The sequence below is a fragment of the Bidens hawaiensis genome, unplaced genomic scaffold (assembly GCF_021521415.1).
Source record: "Bidens hawaiensis isolate Kalapana, Puna unplaced genomic scaffold, B.hawaiensis_p1.1 tig00012555_1, whole genome shotgun sequence".
Taxonomy (NCBI): Eukaryota; Viridiplantae; Streptophyta; class Magnoliopsida; order Asterales; family Asteraceae; genus Bidens; species Bidens hawaiensis.
Window position 1 is genome coordinate 463,845 of NW_027492028.1, and position 10,254 is coordinate 474,098.

General features: G+C 38.1%; 1 pseudogene; it reads left to right on the top strand.

Annotated features, from left to right (window-relative positions):
- Nucleotides 1-486: 486 nt before the first annotated feature.
- On the top strand, nt 487-954 carry LOC143541350 (disease resistance protein RPV1 pseudogene; annotated as a pseudogene).
- Nucleotides 955-10,254: the final 9,300 nt, after the last annotated feature.

Below are 10,254 nucleotides of genomic sequence, written 5' to 3' on the forward strand. Positions count from 1 at the left end.
AAACAAAGATCTTCTATAGATTGAAACATCGAGACATAGTGGTAAAACTGTTTGAAAGACTAAGGTGGGCATGATATTTTTTGTAAAATTTTGAATGGGAGAGTTTTAAAATATCTTAAATGTATCAACATAGGAGGGTGAACCTTCAATATAATTAAAAGTAGAAAATCTAGAGACGTGTATACTCGGGACAACAATAAACTAATAAACGAGAAATATACAACTAACAGCTAAATAGCTAATTATATTGTTATATCTAATCATGTGCAGTGCTGAAGCGGCATGCATCAAACAAGTCGTTGATACAATTTCGAATAGACTGTTTCCCAACAAAGACATCAATGAAATAAGGAATCTCTCACAAGACCTAAAATTGAGGGATGGTGGTAAGAAAGTTCATTTATTTTAATTTGATTCTAAAACACATCATTTCGAATATCTCTTTGTATTTATAATTTCATTAAGGTCCTTTTCTACACAAACCACATGTACTTTTTCAACACAGATTCAGATTATGATGTGTTTTTGAGTTTTCGAGGAGAAGACACTCGCTTCAACTTTGTGGATCATCTATATATAGCTCTTAACCAACATGGAATTCTTACTTACATGGACGAGGACGATATTTTCTTAGATTCATCACATTCACGCTTGAAGACTATTGAAGAGTCACGAATTTCTATCGTCATATTTTCCAAAAACTACGCAAGCTCTTCCTTTTGCATGGAAGAGCTTGTATATATAATGAAATGCAGGGATGAGAGCGGGAAAATAGTTATCCCCATATATTATGATGTCAGGCCATGGGAGGTAGAAAGACAGAGTGGGGGTTATGGGGAAGCATTCTCCAAACACGAGTGGATGCATGCCAACAAATCTGAATTATGGAGAAAAACGCTAAAGGATGCAAGCAACCTTAGCGGGTGGGTAATCAAGAACATTGCGGACGGGTAGGTTTCTTTGTTAATTTCTTTTAGTTGTAAACGCTAATGGATGCAAGAAACCCCAATTTTGGTTCTCATTATTCATCCCTATATCTTTTTTTTTAATATTTTCTTTTTGTTGGATGAGAGTGATAGAAAGAGAAAAATAATATAAATAACTATTATTTAATTGAATAGAGATAAATACGTAGAATGAGATGTATAGAAGCTTTTTAAAAAGTAAACAAAATCTAGGAAAGTATGATTAAATTTAGTTAAGTTATGATACTAGAACGAATTTGTAACGATAACAAACTACAAGGGTTTGTTGTGAATAACCTTGGATGATGATGAAGATTTATTGCTCTTGTTAGGTCTCCCACTGTTGTCACCTGTGATTCTGTAAACAATCACATAAACATTTACATACAATAGTTTCATAATTTGATCAGAATAATAATCAGGTGTTGATCATGGAATTAGGAGGTCTTTTTAAACCCTTTTGGAGTATACCTTGTCCCATGATCGGATTTGATATCTGTGGATTGAATCTGACAATTAGATGATAATGTTCTATTTATGGCGCTAGTCTGAAACTTTTAAAAACATGGAGCTAGTCTGAAAATTTAAAAGAAATGGCGCTAGTCCAAAACGGCTATCTTGGTGTACATACAGCTCCTTGAAATAATTATGTATTTTTGAAAAATTCTTAACAAATTATATTCATATGGTTGATCACACTATATTTGTAGGCCAGTAGACATCATAAATCTTGACTATGACTTTCGTTTATAGTGTTATCTTTGATATATAAAGTGCTCCATTCCATATTTGTGGGGCTAAGTATCCGATGTGCAGGTATGAAGCAAAAGGCATCCAACTAATTGTCAAGAAAATTTCAAATATGTTGTTTCCCGATAAAGACCTAATAGGTTTACAGACTCACTTGGGAGATATCCCACCATCTTCCCATGAAGACTTGAAGCAGTTGAAGATTCCTCTCCACGAAATAATTCGGGCAACAAATAACTTTTCTACGGATAACATCCTCGCGACAGGTGGGTTTGGGATGGTGTACCGAGGCCAATCTGAAAAGCTTGGCATGGTTGCTGTAAAGAAATTAGATCGTGGTCATGGGCAAGGAGACCACGAATTCATGACGGAGATTACTTTGCTTTCCGCTTATAAACATGAAAATATTGTCTCTCTTGTTGGCTACTGTTTCGAAGATGAGGAGAGAATACTTGTTATGAAGTATGAAATCAATGGTAGTCTTGAAGCACATTTACATAATAAGAATCTAACCTGGATTCAACGCCTTCGGATTTGTTTGGATGCCGCCAATGGGTTGAAATACTTGCATGAAGATGTTGGATCTCAGCATAGAATAATTCACCGTGACGTTAAGAGCTCCAACATCTTACTGAATGAGAACTGGAAGGCCAAGATTTCAGATTTTGGGTTGTCCAAAATTTCTTTAACGAATGTGCCGTGCAGCGTTATTTTTTCTCAGGCTTGTGGCACATTGGGATATATTGATCCACAGTACCAAGCTCATAACCATCTCTCCCAAAAATCAGATGTTTATTCTTTTGGGGTCGTACTATTTGAAGTTTTGTGTAGCAGGTCGGTAAATGCCCGGGAGTATCATTTTTCAGCCCAATTGGCTCAAAGCCATTACGAAAAGGAAACATTGGATGAAATTATTGATTCAGGTCTAAGAAGTCAAATGAATTCAGATTGCTTGAGCACTTATTCATCCATTGCCTATAAATGCTTGATGAAACAAAGAGATGAACGACCAACGATGGGCCGGGTTGTGGATCAACTCGAGGAAGCATTAGATTATCAACAAGTAAGTTGCGTTGCTACAAGTGTCACACCACACCTCTTTAGATTATTTATGATCATATCTGACATCAAATTCAATGTCTGTACCTTTCACTTGTTTTTCAATAGGGAACTAGTGGATCTCGGCATGATGTATACATTTGTTTTAGACACCGAGACCCTGAATGTCACGTTGTTGATGATATCTGTGCTGCTCTACACCAAGGAGATATTTTCACTTATAAGGATGAGGTGACACTTTCTCGTAACAAGTCAATACTAAAAGCCATTCAGCGTTCACGATTGTTTGTCATTGTTTTCACCAAAAAGTTTGCTGTTAATTCTTGGAACTTGGATGAAGTTGCCAAGATTATTGAATGCATGAAAGAAAAAAGACAGTTTCTTTTGCCCGTATTCCTCAATGTGAGTCGCTCTGATGTGCGGGCACAAAAAGGGTATTTTGGGGAAGTGATGTCCGAATATGATAGACACCCAAGGATGGAAGTTTGGAGGAATGCTCTTGTTGAAGCAACTAATGCACCTGGCCTGGAATACTCCAAATTTCGGTGACTTCCTAATCTTTATTGCAAATTAATCTCTAATTGGGAATCCGTTTCTTAAACTTTGAATATTTAAGGCTAATGGCATGCAGATTAAACAAAGTAATATGTTTTTGGGTATTTGAGAATCAAGAATGCTAACAATATTATGCTGAACTATACTGCAGGTCTAGTGCAGACTTTATCAAGAAAGTTGTTGAAGAAATAAAAATCGGTTTATCAGCAGAACTCTTGTCTTCTTTACAAGTGTAATGAGCATTGGGTTGTCGGTTTAAGATTTTTATTTGTTTGGTAATTTGAAGTTGTAAGAATTAAAGGTCGGATGTTCATGTGCTTGATAAATGATGGGAATATAAACAAATGGATTGAATGTTAAAATTTTTATTTTTGCAAGAACAATATGGCTTTTGAAAAGTAAATAAAAGTAGCTTAATCAGTTTAATGATGACTTCACCAACGATTTGACAAGAGATTGGCTCGAATACAAAACATGTAGTAAAATTACACCAAAATGAATTAAGAACGAAACTCGAACGATTATTATTGCGGATTATGAAGCAAATGATTAGACGAGTATTGTAACAAAAGCTACGAAATCAAAATAAAAACTAAGCCCTAATCTGAACAGCTACTAATTATTACCCCCAATTTGGTTGTTAACTAACTAGTGATTAACATACCATTTATCAATTATACACAAACAGTCCTTCAACTAAGAAAGAATTGCCAAAGTCTCCACCAAGTATTGGAAAAGACAGTTTCATCCCTAACTCTAGTTGACTTTAACTAACTATTAACATGTATTGACTTACACCCTGCAATAATGTTAGTTGAGATAGTTGTGGTTCCAGCTACATTATCAAGCATCAAGTAACTTTTCAGCAACTCTGGATCGTTTGACATCTTGTTTATAAGATCAGAAAACCAAACAATCTTGAACAACAGATTTTGTGAAAACACTAGTCTAAATAGATCGAATTGAATACAAAGGAATCGAATCGAATCAAATTAAGTTGAATCGAATCGAATACAAATGAATCGAATTGAATAAGAACGAATCAAATAGAGTAATGAAACTTGATTCAATTAATTTCAGAACTCGATTCGATATGGACCATTAGTTATGTAATTAACTTCACAAGTAGTAATAATTGAATGTCAATAGATTAGATGATAAACTATAAAACAAAAAACAAAAATATCCATTTCGAACAATTTTGATCACTAAGTGGCCACTGGCCACCATCCCCCCCCCCCCCCCCCCCCCCTTGATTGTTCATATTTTTCACATTTGTCTTTTTGAGAAAAATAATTTGTTCACCTAATAATGTCAGTGGGTTTGAAAATATAACTAAAGCTCCCCATTGTAAAACACTCTTATTAATTTTTTATTGAAAAATATGTTATAGTAATATTTTTTTATCGTTATTTTTTTTATTGGCAAATAAAAGGATCTAATTACAATAGAGAGGCAGGTAAGCGGGCAACAAGCTGTGCCGCTACCCCCTTTTGAATAGCAAAACCGATCATACTGAAAACAAAGCTATCATTCTTCGGCGTCGTTGAGAAACTGTGAATGACCCGCTGACCTCTTTTCAGAAACGTAGTAACATCGGGGGCAAGAGATCGACCCAAATGCATCAAAAGCAAAAGGAATGAATGTGTGTTGATTCTCAACAAACGTTTTCTCGTGCTTAGCAATTTTTCCTGCTCCTGTCTTAGCACGGCCTGCCTAGCAACAAACCCGATGTTCCTAGCCTGACAAAAGGGGACACCCCAGTAAGGTCCACACAGGCATGCTCCCCCCCCCCCCCACATCCAAAAACAAGAATGTCTGCTGGTCGAAAAGTAGACATTCCTTCACGCGAATCTGACAATAAATCGACAGGAGCCTTTTTTTAGCCGAGATTTCCGCCCGTTTTAACAAATCACAAAGGACATCCCTTACCAAATCATGTCTATATTTAAACCCCGAGAATTCTTTGCAATGAACCGCATGTTCACCAAAAATATCTAAACAAACTTTACGCCAGACCGGGCAGGGCTCTTCAACTGGGAACAGGGGTCATTAAACGATGTTTAAGAATGGCCCGGTACTCCACTGCGAATATGTGCTGGCCTAACCCTTCTATGGGGGAGACAGTCAAAAAGTCTTGAGCATGAGGATCCTGGAGATATTCAAATACCGCTCTGTGACCAGAGGACATGCCAAACTTTTCTTCCAAACTTTGGACGGTTTTACTATAAAGGGCACTCGCCGAAGCATTTTGGGCTTTAGCGGGCGATGTCCTTATTATCGAACCCGGCAAGATCAAGATTAGGAATAGAATTGTGCAAGCAATCCAACGCACACCCAAAATCGGAATGTAACCCATCAACACCACAATCATGCAATGTAACATTCGTTACTTTTCAAACCCGAAAACCCGACCCATTTCGAATTTTACGGTTTATATATATATATATATATATATATATATATATATATATATATATATAAATTTCAACTTACGTTTCATGTATTTTATGTAACATTCGTCATCTTATTGGTTGTATCTGTTAAACCGACTCGTTTCGTTGTTTCATTTCATTCGTGTTCAACGTTCATCGTTAGTAAAATATTCATAAGGATTTAAGTTGTTGATTGTTTATTTTCTTAATCATTTTGATCGATTATCGAAACTTCGTGATTTAACGTTTTAAATGTTTAAAGTTTCTATGTAAACGATCCTCTAACTATACGGGTTTAATACGAAAATACCTAAATTATATAATTCCTATTTCATACATTCCAAAGTCCGAGATCCAAATTGTAAGTTATATTTTAAAGTTCAGATTTAAAACAACTTTAAAATTCAAGGTTTATAATGTAACTATACTTTAATTTCTTTTTAAAAAAGAATATGAATTTGAAGGGGCCAAAGTGTAATATTTTATAACATCATCACCCAGCCCCCATCCCAAACCGTTTTTCCGGCCAAAAAACCGGTGACCCGAATTCCGGCGCCAGCGAAGCCACAAACACCCCCGAGACTTGCTCTTTGACTCAATTAAATCGTGTAACGGTCGTAGACTAATATGACAATCTTTAAACAACGTTATAATTATGATATAACAGCTAGTAAGGACGGAATTTAATCCCGTAATCATCGCCGATAACCGGCCAAAATCAATTAACGCCATTAACGAGCCTACGCTCCAATTACTAGTATAAGTAGGTCCTAAAGCATATTCTAAACTCGTTCATATCATTATTTTCACCTAATAAACTATCACTAACACGAATTTCTTTAACCAAGTTCTTATCTCCGGCAACCCGTGGTTCACCATGAATCAAGAACATTTAGAGGTAAATTTTATATTGTTTTGCATAGTTTCTAACCGACAAACAAAACCCCTAACTTAGATTGAGCAAGCATAGAACGGATTTGATGATTTGATTCCTAGGGTTTGTTAATGAAGATGATAAAAGTTGAACTATTATATTTATTCAATATGTTTTGAGTTTATAACTAACTGTTAAGCTGGTCTAGTGGTTAAGCAAGTTGCTTGATAGGAAATAGACCCGGGTTCGAACCCAGGACTGTTAGGGCTCGGATTTTCAGTATCTTCAGCAAACATTATATTCAGAACAAATCTAGGATACGATATCCTCCAAAGATGACAGGTATCCTAAATATATTATATGACTAACACGTTGTAAGCCACTTTCCTTGTTTACCAGGTCAAAGACCGTTGCTTGATCTCCCGAAGACTCACGCTTGCTGTTATTAGAGCGTGGCAGAAAAGGAACACGTGTTGGATTGAATAATAAACGGCTAATTGGATTCAGTCTCACATTTCCTAAATTATAGGCGATAGTTGTTAGACTTGATTCATTATAAATAGAGCTACTAATGGTGATCATAACACACACTTTAGCACTCGAGACTTACTAGTACTCGCATTCTTTGTAATCACGATCAAGTTATAGCTCCACACTTGTAACCACTTTATTATTAATAAATCGGTGGTGATAGTTTTCACCAACCGGGGTTTTTTTCTTGTTATCCTAAGGATAACAGGGTTTTTAGTCCACTTCATTGATGAAGCATAACATTCCTTGGCATCTTGCTGATCACTTTCAATCTTGATGACCCCCCAAGGACTTGGTAGTTTCACACATTGATGATAAGTTGCGGGCACTACCTTCATGCTGTGGATCCAGGACCTGCCTAATATCACATTATAACAAGATAATGAGTCAATAACACAAAAATTTTGTAGAGAGTTAGTTCCTTCAATATATATTGGAAGTTTGATTTCTCCCAAAGTGTGCTTGGTCTTGCCACTGAATCCTACTAGAACAGAGGATTTTGGGATAATCTCCGTTTCCGGGATATCCATCTTCTTTAAGGCACCATTTGTATAATGTTCACAGAGCTTCCTCCATCAACGAGTATCCTGCGCACAAAACAGTTAGCTATGCATAAAGTGATTACCAAACCATCATGGTTGGGATCCACAAGATCACATCGGTCCTCCTCGTCGAAGGATTTGATCATTTGAGTTGTCAGAGTGGAAGTGCAGAGAGGTCTTTCTCTGTTGTCCATCTTTGTTTCTTTCGAATGCTTCTTGGCTGCTGAATATGAGGTTCAACAGATGTCGGATCCTCCCGAGATAAAAGATACAACCTTAGCTCCGGGTGGAGGAAAAGGTGCCCTTTCAGGTATCTTGACAAGATCCTAACTCTTATCCTTGTTCCTTCCAAACAGTTCCTTTAGGTATCCTTTGTTGAGAAGATATCCTATTTCTTTCCAAAGTGCTATGCAATCTTCAGTGCGATGGCCAAAGTCTTCATGGAATACACAACATTTTGACTTGTCTTTGATGGATCTGGGCTTTTCGTTTTTCTAAGGCCATCTGGCCTTATCACCTAGATCCTGCATGGCACAAATCACACCACTAATATCAATGTTAAAACAATATTCAAAGATTTTAGGATACTCTTCATCGTCTTCATTTTCTTCCACAGCATTTATCCTGGGATTATCTTTCTTGGAATAAGGCTTAGGCCTGGTGTACTTCTGTGGAGTGTCTGACTTTCTATTGGTAGATTCATACTTCGGGATAACCGAGCTTCCATGAGCTTTCTTGTCGTCCTCTAGCCGAATATATCTTAATGCCCTGTTTCTGACTTCATCAAGATTCCTGCATGGAGGCATGACAAGGTTATCATAGAAAGGAGAATCCTTCTTTAGTCCCATCTTGAAAGCTTCGACAGCAACTGCCATGTCAAGGTTGGGGATCTCCAAAACTTCCCTGCTAAATCTGGTTATGTAATCTCTTAAGGATTCATTATTACGCTGAACAATTCTATATAAGTCACCTGTCATTTTCTCAAAAGATCTACTACAAGAAAATTGGTTATTGAACAAATTAATCAAATGAGAAAATGATGTAATAGTGTTGGAAGGAATACTCAATAACCATTTGAGGGCTGGCCCCGTTAATGTTGAGCCGAATCCATTGCCTAGGCAAGCTTCTTTAATGTCAATGGGGATGGGGTTTATCTCCATCCTTTCTCTGTACCGAGCTGCGTGTTCCTCAGGATCCGTAGTGCCGTTGTAGAGCTTCATGCTGGGTGTCTGGAACTTCTTGGGGATCTCCACGTCACATATAGGCCAAGTAAACCTAGATAACTTATGACTACCTACGGGCACTTCAGCTATGGGACGTATTATCCCTGTGATACTGGAAATCATATCCTTCATTTTCTGCAGTTCCCTGGCTATCTCGGGGGTTATCCCCTTATCCTGCACATGTACACGGTTAGTGTATAAATTAGCATTAAATAAACTATTGCCGAGGTCATGGTTAGGTCTCTGGTATCCTAAGCCTTGACGGCTAGTTCCTCCATTGAGGGTATCCTCAGGATAAGGTGACGCCTGCATTGGGATGTCATCTCCAACATGCACTTCAGAGGACACCATAAGGGATCCTGATGAGAATATGCCAACTGGCATGGTTGAGCGAGGCTGCATGTTGGTGGATTCTGGCCTCGTCGGTCTAGGAATCTCCGAGGAAACCAGAAGATAAGTTCCTCCGTATCCTGACTGCTGCTGAGACGGAGTCCTTGTTGGTTGTGTCCCCAAGGATCCAGGATTCTAAAGGATGGTTGATCCTGGAGAACCAAAATCAAGAACCCTGGGCATGATTGGAGTAGCCTCCTGCCCTGGCTTCTTTTTGGTTCCTTCAATCTCCTTAAATAGCCTTGAGTTGGTCTTTTCTTGCTGCTCCATGTGTGTTTTGACCTGTTTAATCAGCAAAAATATCATTGATAGGAATAACCGGGTCTACCCGTATAGAGGATCCGCGAATGGTGGAAGTTCTCCTCTGGGCTGAGTGTTCTTCTTTGGCACTGGTGGAGGTCCTGAGTTGACGTTTGAAGCATCCTCCACATTCTCACCATCCATGTATCCTAATATCCTAAGCATAATATTGTTTCAAGACAGAAAAGTAAATTGTTCAACAACCATTACAACCCAACATCAAACCAACAAACACAAACACATAAAAATTGGGCTTAAGCTTTTTCTTTATCGCCATCACTGCCCAATTGCACCTTGCCACCAACCGCCTTCACTGCATCCTTGATTGGCACTTCCACAGCCTCCTCCGTAGACTTCTCCATACCACTAGGACCAGCGTCCTCCACATTCTCACAATTAAGCTCGGCCAAGACTCTCTCCCAAGTAGCCACATCCCAAAAAGGAGTCTCCAGCCCCGCGTCCTTAGCCTCCTTAGCCATCCTAAGCCGGGACTGGAAAATGGAAACAGTAGCCGATTTCTTTGCTCCCTCAGTAACCTCCTGGATCTGCACAAGACGATCCGCCTCTTAGTGGACTATTTCCTTCTTGGCCAGCGAGAATTCCTGCTTCAAGTCCTCGATCTCTTTCGTC